The following is a 12,960-nucleotide window of genomic DNA, read 5'->3' on the forward strand; positions in this document are numbered from 1 at the left end:
CCAGGCACTCCTTGCACCATGTGAACTACAAAACCTTTGGGGCAGCATTGCCTTTCCCCATGTCCAAGAAACATGACGCACCTCACCTTATTTCATGCTTTGCAGAAAACAGAACAACATTTAACAACAATCTCCTCCTTGGAGAAGATGCTCTAAAGCATTAATGCTGACACACATACAAGATGACATATGCTAAATGCTGTTTTCTTCAAAGAAATCCAAAAATAACTGTATCTTACAAGCAGGACATCTACTTCTGGCAGTGAAGGCTGCAGGAAGGCTGCCGATGCCCGGCAGAGCGAGAGGAAGGCAGCGATAACTGAGGTGCATAAGGCATTTTCTAGTATGCAGGAGCTGTGTGTCTTCCTGGTGCCCGGGCAGCTGAAGGCCACGTTGGCTCAGCTCTCCGGACCAACAGAGCATATGGGTCGTCCCAGCAGGACCACGGCTCCCACGAGCCACCGCAGCTCACACCAGCTGGGAACCACCCCAGAAAAGGGATGGGAAACAGCCAGCAGCTCCGCAAGGTAAAGAGAACCAGTGAAAAAAAAGCCAAAACTCCATGTGCAAACTGGGTGTGTTCTCCTGGAAAACACTTCTGAAACCTGCAAGAGCTTCACCAATGCCCAACGGCACATAAAATTAAACACCTGCCTCTCTCTGCCTCATTCTTACTCGCTTTTCTAGGACACAGCACCACCGTTTCACAGCAGCTGCCCAGGTTCAGGGGACTCTCTCTGCCCAGGACACTTGGCCACCACCTAGAAGAAATCAGTCCTGTCCCTGGAAGAGTTCTCCAGTCCCCCCATTGCCACAGAGACAGGTCACGCTCCAGCCATTGGAGGGGTCCCTCCAGAGCTCACGCTCTGGTCGTCGCTCCAAAGCTCCTCCGGCGACTCCCAGCCACCTCTGCGTTTGCCAAAACCCGTATTTTCACCAAGCAAGAGACATCAAGGGGCTGGTACCAAATACTGGGACCTTACTTGGGCCGTGTCTTCACAGCACCGTGGCTGAAGTCAAACAGCATCGTCGGACAGGGACAACCACACAGTCCCCTGCGAGCTTGAACCAAGAGCATCAGATATCCCGTTTCACGGGGACGGTTTTCCCGGCGATACCCCAGGCAGGGCCGGGCTGCCCGCAGACACTGGCACATCAGTGGGGGTCCCCAGCCAGCCCTGCGGGACACCACAACCCACCACCCAACTCACTTCACCTCTCGAGAGCCAAGGACAATTAAAACGGAGAAATTACATACTTAACCCAATGGCCCACCTCATCCCAGTACAACAGCAGCATCCACAGCCGTTTCCCGGAGCAGTGCCAGCACCCAAAGGCACAGGACCCTTTCTCCTTTTTGACTCTCCTTAAATTCTTGGGAACAAAGATATCCCACGGAAGGAAGTTAATTACAACTTGAATAAAAAGGTTCCCCGCTCTCCTCTGCCTCCCATCTGTATCTGTCGCCTTCTCACTTGTTCAGTCGAATTATTCGTTACCGCAAGAGAGGGTAAATAGGAGCACGCGAATCCCCACACTTTTAGATCCCACTTCTTTTATGTGCTCTTCTATTATTAAGTCTCCTCTAAAAAGAGCCTTCGATCTTTTTTTCCCCACCCTGCTAATCTATGCATAATTATTTTCATTGCCCTTCTGCAGACCTCTTCTATTTCTGCTGCATCCTTTCGGAGCCGAGGTGGTCAGCACAGAACCCAGCAATTCCAGGTAACTCTTTCCGAAAACAGCCTCATACCTCCTTCGCTCCTTCGACCTCCGCTGCTCAAAGAGATACTTTTCAGCTACTCACAAAGGCACCTTCCAGCCCCCCAGCATCTCGCCATCCCTGGGCAGGGGGAACTGCCTCCGCTGAGCCCCCGCGGCCGCCCCACGGGGCCGTCCCATCCCGTTCCCCTCCCAGATGCACTCTAAGGCCCTTTTTCCACATCTCGGGTTTAATGAGGCCCATTCAACCCTCCCAAAGACAAAAGGCCCTTCTCGTTTCCAAACGGATTTACACGACGCATCAGTGAGGCAGAAACGGGTCGCCATGGCAACCCGCACCCTGACCCCCCCCTCAGCACGAGGATGCCATTTTCTAACTCCGCTGCTCCCCAAAACCCCTTTGTTGCTTTAATGTCAGCTGTAAGGCTCATCACAGGCTGGTGAAAACACCCACCCACCCAAAAGTGACCCCCCCGGGTGCCAGGGATGCCATTTTTTGAGATGAAGTTAAAAGATGCTCAAGCCCCAGTAAACTCTGCACCATGACCGACTCCAGGTCACGGTCAAGCTGGGGTTCAAATTAAGCGGAAGGCAAGGAAACACCAGCTGCAGGGGGAAAATGACACCAAAACACCCCTCTCTGCCCAGAAAGAGGTGCGATGCTCAAGACAGTGCAGGCAAGCCCACGCTCAAGTGCCAGCCCCAGCCCTGACTCAGCTCCCAGCATCTCTCCATAGGGAAGCCGGTGGCTTTCGTGATGCCAGGAGGCCACTCCAACACCTCAAGCAGAGGCTTAGTAACCACGAGCCTCACATTCAATGCTTCGTACCGCAACTCTCCCTAACCAGTTTCAATCACTGAAGGCCGAGTGAGCATCTTGTTTACCCAGCACAGAGCTCCCTGCCCCAGCTGGGAAGCTGGAGAGATCCCATCATGCCTCTTCGAGCTTTGTTCAGAAGTTGCCCACTCGCTGCTGTAACTCTGAAGACCAAGCCCTTACAAAATGTAAAGGGGGACGGCCCAGTTGTACCTGATTAGCAAATGGAGAAAGACCAGAGAGAACCTATTTTACCGTGAAAACACACACAACTGCAGTGTCTTTCCGCAACGGGAAGCCAAGAGGAGAACTCAAGTTCCCGCTGCACACCTGCACCTTGGAAAAGTGTCTGATCTCCCCTCCTCCAGCTCAGACCCCTCTCCTAGGGAAAAAGAAATCCAGAGCAACACTGGGCAAGGGCTCACTCAAAACTCCACCCGCTACCACCACCCAGCACGTTTCCACTAGCGGAGGTGCTCTTCAGCCAAAAAGCCACCCACGAAGCAGCAATGCAGTCCCTCCGTACAGATTTTGCTTTTGCTGTCCCTGAACCAGATGCCGTGGCAGGAAAAGTCCAGATGAGGAACAACTAGCAGGGGTCACCAGGCAAAAACGACGATCCCCACAGGTCTGACTCTGCCCTCTGCGCCAGCTTTGCTGCCACCAAGCTCAGAAGTCTGCTCTGCTCCCAAGGGCTTCTGGACCAGGCGGTTCCAGCAGCGGTTACACCGAGGTTATTGCCAACCAAGAAGAAAACCAAGCAGAAGAGGGCTCCAGCCATCAAGGACGCTGCAGAAAACGGCTCAGCAGCCAGACTTCGGGAAAGCATGCACGCGTGCTGCAGGGTGCCGTCCACACCTCAGTGCCCGTCACCGGCAGCTGCCACCGCAGCTGGCGACGTCCCCGGTCCCACGGCCACCGGCAGCCAGGGCCAGCCCTGGTGACTCAGGGCCCGCGGCAGGGCTGCGGGAAGGGCTTTCTCCTCGAGCCATCCATGAAATCAGAGACCGGCGAAGGTACGCGCCGCCGGAGAGCATCCGAGCCCCGGACTCCCCACCAGCCCCAAGGAGGACGGGCGGTGGGAGACCCACGGTGCCAGCTGACCACGGGTGGACACCAACGCACCCAACCGGGCAGGGAGCCCGGGGAGAAAGCTCTGCCGTCCCCTCCCGCGGCAGGGACCGGCAGGTTGACGTTTCCAGCTGCCTCTCCTCCTGCCCCATCCCAACCGCAGCCCGTCAGCCGCCCACAAACACCCAGCAGAGGTTGGGTGGCTTCGGGCTTCGTCCCGCAGAGGCCAGAGAATGCACCAGCGATAGCAGAGCCGCTGCAGAAACCACCGGCGCAGGGTCCTGTCGTGCCGGGGCTTGCCGGAGGGGGGGTCCCGTGCCAGCCCTCGAGCCGCTGGGTGCCCCCTGCTCGCTGTCGATACACCCCCTCCCTCGGGATGGGGATCTCGGGGCTTTAATTACCTCCGCAGCATCCTGCCTGGATGCTCGCTGCCTCCCCTGTGGCTGGAGAAAACACACGGGAGCAGTGGGCAATGAGCTGGGACCCCCAGCCCGCCACCACACCGGGGCCGAGACCTGCCAAAGGCGGGTGGCAGCACCCACCAAAAGGTGGATGTTTTCCTTTGTCCCCTCGTGGGCTCGGCCAGGATGCCTCCCGATGCTCATCCACCACTTAAGGGGATGGCTGCTGAGCACCCCAACACCCCGAGGAAGAGGAGGAAGGCTCACAGCCCTCGCAGAAGCCAGGCGCTGATGGGAGCAGCCATGAGCTCTTCCATCTTCCCACCTCCGTGCAGCACTCCGTGCGTTCAGATGTTGCACTCAAACCATGCAAGCAAATGATATTAATCCAAACCCTGGGGGGGGGGGTGTAAAAAAAAAAAAAAGCTGGTAATTGAGGGAGTTTGGAGGAGATTTAATTGGGGCCAGAGCACTGGCGCAGGCTGCTGCTGCCACCTGCAGCGCTCTCCGCAGCCGGTGGCGTGCGGCTCCGGGGACCCCGGGCTCCTGGCAGCGCCGGCATGGGGTGCAGATGCCGTTTGGGCAGAATAAGGAGCACTGGGGGTCCCCCGGGCTCGCCCCCCCACCCCACACACGCTCCCGCAAACTCATTATTTTTCAGCACAATAAGCAACTCCGCCGGCGATGGAACCAAGGGCTTGGCCAAGAAAATAAAGAGGAAAAAAGCCATATTTTCTCCCTCAAGTAATATCGTCCCGCACCTCCCCTCGGAGAAATAAAGACGAGCCGAGTTATCTAATTAATGCTGGCAAGAAGCGGGGAGGCCGGGGGCCGGGGGGGGCTGCCGGCGGCCCACAAAGGCGGCGTGGGGAGCGGTCTCCCCGCCGCCGCCGCCGGCATCTCCCGTCAATGGGGCCCCACGCTGGGAGTGAGGTAAGAGGGGATTCAAAGGGGGGTTTGTCAGGGGTTTTGTTTTTGAAAACGGGGGAGGGGAAGGGGACAGGGCTTGACAAGAGCTGACAGACAACTGAACAAAACCATAAGGGCCATGAATGGCAACGCGGCTCTTTAATTGGCGTAGGAATGGAGAGAGAAGTGAGACAATGAGGCGCGGGCAGCGGCGGCGAGGGCCGAGGCGTGGGCAGCAGCGCTCACCTTCTGCTCCGCCCCGGCTGCCCGTCCAGAGGTTGGCAGCTGGAGGCCGCAGCCGTACCACCATCCCCCACACCCCCCCAAAAAAAAACCCCAACCAAAACCCCAAGGAAGCAGGAAAGCAATAAGGAGCAGAGCCCGGCACCCCAGCAGGCATTGCAAAAGCCAGACGGCACCAGAAGCGGCACGAACCCAAACCCCAAGCGCTGGATGCTGCAGATATTAAATGATCCAACGGAAGCGGATCAGGTTCCCCGCTCGGCCCCGTGTGTTTTTCGGCTTTGCTTCAGTTTAGACGCTCGTGCCCTGGCTGCAGCCCCGCTCATCCGGAGGACGGGGGGCCGGGAGGGGGAGAGACGAAGAGGCAGGTTAAAAGGGAACAAGGTTGGATCAGCGGGGTTCCCACTCCTTCCCTGACCCCTCCAAAATAAGACGGAGGAGATTTTGTCTCCCGGTTCCAAAGCAAAGAATTACTTTGGCAGGGGACGCGGCAGCGGCTGGGCGCCCACTTGGAAGGGAAAGCGGGAGCGGCAGGAATATGCCCAGGGAACCCAAGACCAAGACCTCCCCGCCAAGCCCCGCTAATTGTCATGCAGATTAATCCCCAGCCGGGACAGAAAGGAGGCAAACTGCAGCCCCCCACAACGCGGGGCTGGGGACGCAGGGGAAGGCGGCGGGAGGGGCTCAGCCCACCAGACCTGACACCAACTCCGGTGTTTTCCAAAGACCCCCCCACTTCCCACCTCTCAGTTTTCCAGCTCAGTTGGAAAAATGAAGAACTGAAAGCAAACCACCAAGAGATGAAGTTACAGCCTGCGGTTAGTCCTTGGGCGAGAGGCAGCCCCTTCCTCCCTGCACCCCCGTACCTGACACCCCGGCTAACCCTGCACCCCACAAACCCAGTTTGCAACTGGGAGCCCCAAAGCAGCCACCTCTCCGCGCCTGGGTCCCTGGGGGACCGCAGCTGGGCGCGCTCCCGCACCCGGCCGACACCGAGCGCCGCAAGTTGCTGCTGCTGCTGCATCCCCAGGGGTACACGAGGGGTCCCCAAACTTCTCGGCTCCCCGCTTCACACTCCGCCAGCCGCACACGGCCACGTGGCCGCCTCCGAAGCAAGGGAGAGGAGGCAAGTAGCCTCACTCGTTTTTCTGAAGACTTCCACAAAAATAAAACCCACAGCTGCTCTGGGGAGCAGCAGGGACCTCCTGGCCTCAGCCAAGTCACCGGGAAGCCCCTTCCCCCGGCACCCCGGAGCCCCCAGCGACGTGCCAGGGCTCGCGTCTCCATCCCCGGAGATCCCACCGAGGGCTGGGTGACAGCCCCCATGCACTGACCCCACTTGTGAGCAGATCCCCAGGAGGGCTGGGGCTTAGGTTCGCCCCGGGGAAGCGATGCTGCGGTTTGAAGGATTAATCCCAACATTAGGAATCGGGCAGGGATAGGAGAAAACCCTGCAGATGGTTACCCACAGCCCAGCTGCGGGATGCCCTGCCCTGCACCAAACAGGTCTCCCGGGTTTCGCCAGCCCTGCTGGTGGCGGCTGCCAGCCCCTTGGTCCCCGGGGAGCAGCGTCACCCCTCGCCACGCCGCCGTGACTCACCGCCGGGCCCTTTGATCTCCCAGATGTGGCCAAACGAGTTCTGTCATTCTGGCTGGGTCTGGAAGTGCCATCTTCCCAGGCAGCTGCAAATCACCAACCCCTTAGCCCTCATGTCATTACCGGGAACTCGCTCGACTGCAGCCCGCCTTGTAACTTATTAAGACCTTCTTAACCGCCCCATTATAACGAAGTGCCTGCGTACAACAACCCAACAGCTGTCCACTACGGCCGTGCAACCACTGCCCCAGTAACCAGGTCACGCAGTATTCCTCACCTCTGAGTCAGCCCTATCGTCGCGGCTCTTGGCTGTATAGGACCTTCAGCCCCACACCACGGGGGTGGATGGGTCTGGTTTAGGTCTGGGAGAAAAAGCTAAAGATGAGTCATAGGACCTCAAAAGATTGTTTCCCCCACATACACGCTCTTTTCCTTCTGCGCACAACTGTGAGCGATCACCAAAGCCTGGTGAGCAAGCTCCGCAAGAAAGCGTGAATCCAGCCTCTGCCTCAGGCCGTGCTCCTGGATGTGACTCCGCCGGGGAGAAAACTGCCCCCTTCTCCCCAAAACCTCTTCCTAGGGCTGCCCACATTCCCTCTTCACTGAAAGGTCCCGTTTGGGCACAAAAGGCCCAGATTTCTACATGTCTACAGGCTGCGGCAAAAAGAAAGACCCTCCTAAAGGCTTCACCACTGGAAGGGGCTGGGACCCCCTGTGCTCCCCCATGCCTGCCCCTTCACTGCTCCCAGTTTACCCAGTTCGGGGCTGGTCGGCACAGTGGCAGCTGAGAGAGGGGCCGAGAGAGAGGCCAGCACAACACAAGAGTGTCAGGTTTAAACCTCTCCTCCTGCTGAAAGAGATCTGGCTCATGCTTGCTTTTATTTTTAGGCCAGATACACGTACAGCTGAACTTTAATAAAATGTACAACCTCCTGCTGGGAACAGGAGGAGGAGAGGAACCAGAAAGCCCACTGCTGTCTCGGGTGTCGCAGATGCTGCCAGACCCAGAGATCTCGGGACTGGTGCTCCTCTCCGGCCCCTTCCCCAGGGATGTCCCCCCAGACCCTGCCGGGACACACGGCCCCTGCTCCCAGCGGGAGATTTAACAAGGCGCTAAGAAAAGCTCGGGTTTTAAACCTAAAAATAAACCAGCCCTTGGGCCTGGCGAGGAGGAGGAGGAGGAGGAGGAGGGCAGAGCACCCAGCCTGCCACCTCGCTCCCCGGCCGCCCTCGCCAGCCCAACGCGTGGCAGTTCCCAGTTGCCCGCGGACGGGGAGCGTTCGGAATCCTTCCCGCCCGCCCCGAGACGAAAACCTCCGGCTTGCCACCCACGCGCATGGAAGAAAGCTGACGAGACGCCGCAGGAGAGACCAAAGTCTCCCCCCAACCACTTCCTCCCCTCCCGCTTTGCTGCCAGATGCGATTCCCCAGAGCCTTGCCCCAAAATCCCGCTAGCTCAGGCATTCCCGGCTGCCGTCCTCGCCCCGCCGCGCGCCGTGCCACCGGCTTGGGGACAACGTCCCCGCGATGCCACCGTGCCGGGAGCCAGAGAGGGCTGATGCTGCCAACCCTTTCATTGCGACGGGGAGTTTATTGCAAAGCGCCCGCTCCGTGCGCGGGGACGCTGCCAGCAGCGGGGTCTGCCCCACTCCAGTGCTGACACCCCATCATCCCCCCCCACCCCGGCATCGCCCCAGCTTTTCAGGGCGCTGCGAGAGCAAACAGAGATCAGACGCTCACCTTGCACGCGCGCAGCGACGGTTTCGGGGCATCCACCAGGAAAGGGGGTTTATTTACCATCCCTCAAAAAAAATCCCAAGTGAGCACGGGTGCTGCTGCAGGACCGCCCCAAGTCCTGCCCTGCAGCCCCCGGGACGCGGGCAGGACTCACCCCCCCTCCACACAAACCCCACAACCTGCTCTCGCTCGCTGGGACCCCAAATCGCCCCCCCCGGGACCTTCAGCTCCCCCCTCGCTTTCTGCCTCCCTCTCCCAGCTCAGGAAAGGCCCTTCTGAAGGGCTCCAGCCTCCAACCATCCTGCTTTACTCCGACGAGCTAAATGCATTTTAGCCTTGCTTTCCATTTAAGGTGCTTTTTCTTTTTTTTTATTCCTAACTTAAGGAGAAAGTTCAAAATGTTTGCAGTGACTGCGACGCACTAATTTGTAACTTACTGCAGTGTCGACATTGCATTAAGTATTTCTGTCAACCGTGAGGACACACCATGTCTATGTAAGAAATTACACTAGCAATTATAGCTAAAGAGGCATGTAAAATTTCAAAAAAAAATTTAATGTATTCAGAAATGATAACTGACATTCTTATTAGGATTAATCTAATTTTAGTAGAGTCATTTATATCCTGCCTCTGGATAAAAAATGAATTTCAATTTTAAAACCTGGATAAAAACTGGCATTTAAAAAAAGTACTTTTAGAAGTCACCCTGCATGATTAAGCGTGATGATAATACGAGAAAGCTTAACCAAAACCCTTGCCATTAAAGAAGATATTTGTTAAACAAAATGGAAACAGAGATATTTATCAACCTGAGCAGACTGTTTCAGGCTAACTCAGGACCCAGCACCGTCGGGTGTTGCTTGTGGTCGCAGGTTAGTGGAGAGCAAATTGGCAACTACAGATAATGGGGAAGGGCCAAGAAGATGCTCAGGGCTGGGTCAGAGTTTTGGCTCTGGATGCGGGGACCATGGGATGCATCCTGCACCCACGAGCAGGGAAACGCCAGGCAGCAGCAAGAGCGATACTGTGCATCCATAGCCTGGACGAGCAATACTGCCCATCCGTAGCCTGGACAGCCCCCATCGGACATGGACAGGGAACAACTGCAAAGCACAGAAGTGAGTCCAAGACTGGAAAAAGAGTGGGGGAAAAAAAAAAAGTTGGGGCGCGTCGGTTTAGCTTATCCAAAAGAGAGAAAACAGGAGATTTAACACCAAGGTCCTTCGCAAGGAGAAGCTACGGGGCACTGAGGGCTGCTTTAATACCGAGCGGGGCTGCGGGCGCGCCGGGGCTGCTAACGCAGCCGTAGCCCAGGGAGGACAGCTCAGCATCGCCCGTGCCACCCGGGGAGCAGCGCGGGCTCCTCTGCGGCGCTGGCATAGATTAGTTGTCTTGTAGAAAAATGTGCTGTTGGCCTTGCGCACTGGTCTCGGTACCGTGGTAACTCGACGGAAATGGATAGTTTGAGTGGTAAAGGTCCTGGCAGTCTCCGTTTCCCCAAAGCATGAGGAGGAGGAGGAGGACAGCCTCCATACCCACCGCCGGGCCAGCAATGGACACAAGGAGCCGCTTTGCTCCCTTCCCCGACCGACCCAAGGAGCCGCTTTGCTCCCTTCCCCGACCGACCCAAGCAGGATGCCCTTCCACAACTTATGTTTCCCATTACGTACATCTTTAACAACAGCGAAATAAACCCAAAAAGCACATAACGTTTGTAGGACCCAGCTACCCCAGGCGAGAAACCAGCTGAGACTCCTCCAGGCAGGCGTATTGCTCCGCGTCCCCCGTGTCCACATCCTCCACGGCAGCGGTGCTGCCACGGACGCGCCCACGAACACCGCACGCCGTGGTACACCAACTAGAAGATGTTCAGCCTGCCCAGGATGGGGAGGCGGGAGGGCACAGGGAGCCTGTTCCCAGCCAGGGATGGGACCTGGGGTGCCCAGCACCGACCAGGGCTGCATCCCCCTCCTCTCACCCACAGCCCCCCAGTTAGAAAGGCATTAAGCATGTAGGCAAGACACAAAATGATTTAAGAATATGTGGAAGGAGTCAAATGCCAAAGAGGCAAAAAAAAAAAAGTCCTAGGCTGATTATTTTATTTTCTACTGACAGTTTCAGCCACAATGGCCAATAAATCCTGATTACGGATTTTAAAAATGCTTCCTGCAGACACTTGGACTATCAAGGCAATTCTGGGCTCCCATAACTCCTGGTTTATGATGGTCATACATGTCAACTCTTCGCAGAGCCCAGCATTTCAATAAAGATGACCATAAACCTAGATTAGAGATTAAAGGACTGACTCAGAAGTTTGTCAGAGGAAGAAACAAGTTTCCCTGCAAATGCCTTGCCATTTTTACCGACTAACAGTTCAGTTTTTTGATGGTTTTAATACCGGCAGTAAATTTTCAGACTGCCAACAGCTCGGTGCGCAAGACAACAACTCAAAGAAGACGAACATGGCAGTGGGGAGATGCAGGGAGGACACGGGCTCAGCCGACAACACGGAGATGAGAAGTGACAGGTCTCCTCCTGGGCTACCCATCGCCTGCGACGGCATGGGGACGCGGACGCCAGCTCCGACCGACCTTCCAACTTCTCCCCTCCCAGCCCCCCGACCTGTCAGACTTCTCTCCGGGGAGCAGCTCTGTCCTCATTTCTTCTCCTCTCGCCTTGGCAGGGTCAGAAGCTGCCAAGCAGAAGCACACGAGCATGTAGGAAGGCGACAGGAGACCAGTGACCCCCCTGCCCCCCCAAGGGCTCCCCGCTGCTGGGCAGGACCAGGGACCCCAAGTCCGATGCATACGGGGAGCATCCCCGGCCCCCCACCACCAGCAGCTGCCTCTTGCTCCCAGCTTGTCAAAGCAGCAGCGACAACCACGATGGAGACGGCTTTTAAACTTTAAATGCCATGCGTTTATTGTGCTCTTGTTTCCTGGATGAATATGCTGCTTCCTTTTAATAAGTGCTCTCTTAGGAGAAGGAAAAGGGAAAAATAAAAAAGCAGCAGAAAGGAAGGAGGATGACTCACGGCGAGGCCACATCTCCACAAACGCAGGAGAGCTGCCGAGATGGTGCCAAGGACGAGGGCTGGGATCAAAAGGACGAGAGCGGATCAAACGCGCGCCCTCCCCGGGGAGGGGAAAGTTTTGCAGGAGCTGCCGGGGGGAGGAAGGTGGGATGGAGCCGTGCCCTCCCGGCCACCCATGGATTGCCTGCTTGGGTTGCAAGAAGCCACCTCCCTTTCCCAAGACTCAGCCACCACTTTCCCATTTTGAACAGGACTCTCCAGTTCATCAGATTTCGTGATGATGTGCCCACGGGGCTGCCCCGTGCCAGGACACGGGTGGTTATGAGGACGGGGAGGACCAGTACGAACTGTGGGTGCACCCAACACAGATGAAAAAAAAATGCCCTTTTCCTGAGCAAATGAAAGAGCCGAGCCCGGAGCTCAGCACGCTGAAGGGGGCCAGTGCCCTTTCTGCCGGTGTCTCTCAAAGTCTATCAAAAAGTCCCATTTACATCAAAATGCCCTTCCAGACATGCTTCAATTTTACTTTTCCCCTTTCATCTCCTTCCACCCTCCCGCCCCACCTCGCAGCCCTATTGTACTCGCAGCATCTCGCGCGGTGGAGAGGGCCGAACGGGCTGCCAGAGTGAAAGAAACAGGAGAGAATGAAAAAAGCTTTAAACTAAGGGAGAAGCCGGAATCGCTCCTGGTCCTGCTCCAGCGGGAGCTGTGACCCCCCCTCTCCTCCCACCCGCTGCTTGGCGGCTGCCCCGGGGGGACGGCGCTGGCCGTGTCCCCAGCGTTGGGGACAGGGGACGGGGACTCGGGCTGCCCCAGCCTCCGCTGCCGCCCCGGTTTTCTGGTCAGGCTCTGGTAACCACAGATGGTTTTAACGAGCTTTAACAAAAGCCTCGGGCAAGGGTTGCAGAATTTGCAGTCCTGCACCGCTCAGCACCCTCCCCTCGGCACCACCGCCATCCCCGGCACCCTGCACGCCCCGTTCCCAGCAAGGTGGCTACTGGTGGCACTGGGACAAGCTCGACAAAAGCGCTTTGGGCGCAGCACGACTGCGCATCCCAGCTGGCAGATCGAGTTGAAGTTCCTCCCGCTCCAAATCAGTCCTAAAAAATGCCGGAGGAGCTGGAACACTTCCATCCCGTGCCAGGCTCTCCTCTGCCAAAGCCGTGCCCCACCTGCCCTCCTCAAACAATTAGGATTTAATGAGCTGCCTTCTCCTCCCAGCCCTGGCCCTGACAGCACCGCATCCTCGCTAACAAACTTTTGCAAGACCCTTAAAAAGAGGCACTTTCTCCAGGTTGACTGATTGACATCCAAGCCCAAGAGTGAAATCCGCTCCAGGTTATGACAAGTGCAAATGAGGTTTAATTTCGGTCTAACCCATTAAAGCCCAGCTCTAGCAGTGCAGCGTAATCCTGATGCCTTTCACTGG

This window comes from Haliaeetus leucocephalus, unplaced genomic scaffold, assembly GCF_000737465.1.
Source record: "Haliaeetus leucocephalus isolate CR32 unplaced genomic scaffold, Haliaeetus_leucocephalus-4.0 Scaffold340, whole genome shotgun sequence".
Classification (NCBI taxonomy): domain Eukaryota; kingdom Metazoa; phylum Chordata; class Aves; order Accipitriformes; family Accipitridae; genus Haliaeetus; species Haliaeetus leucocephalus.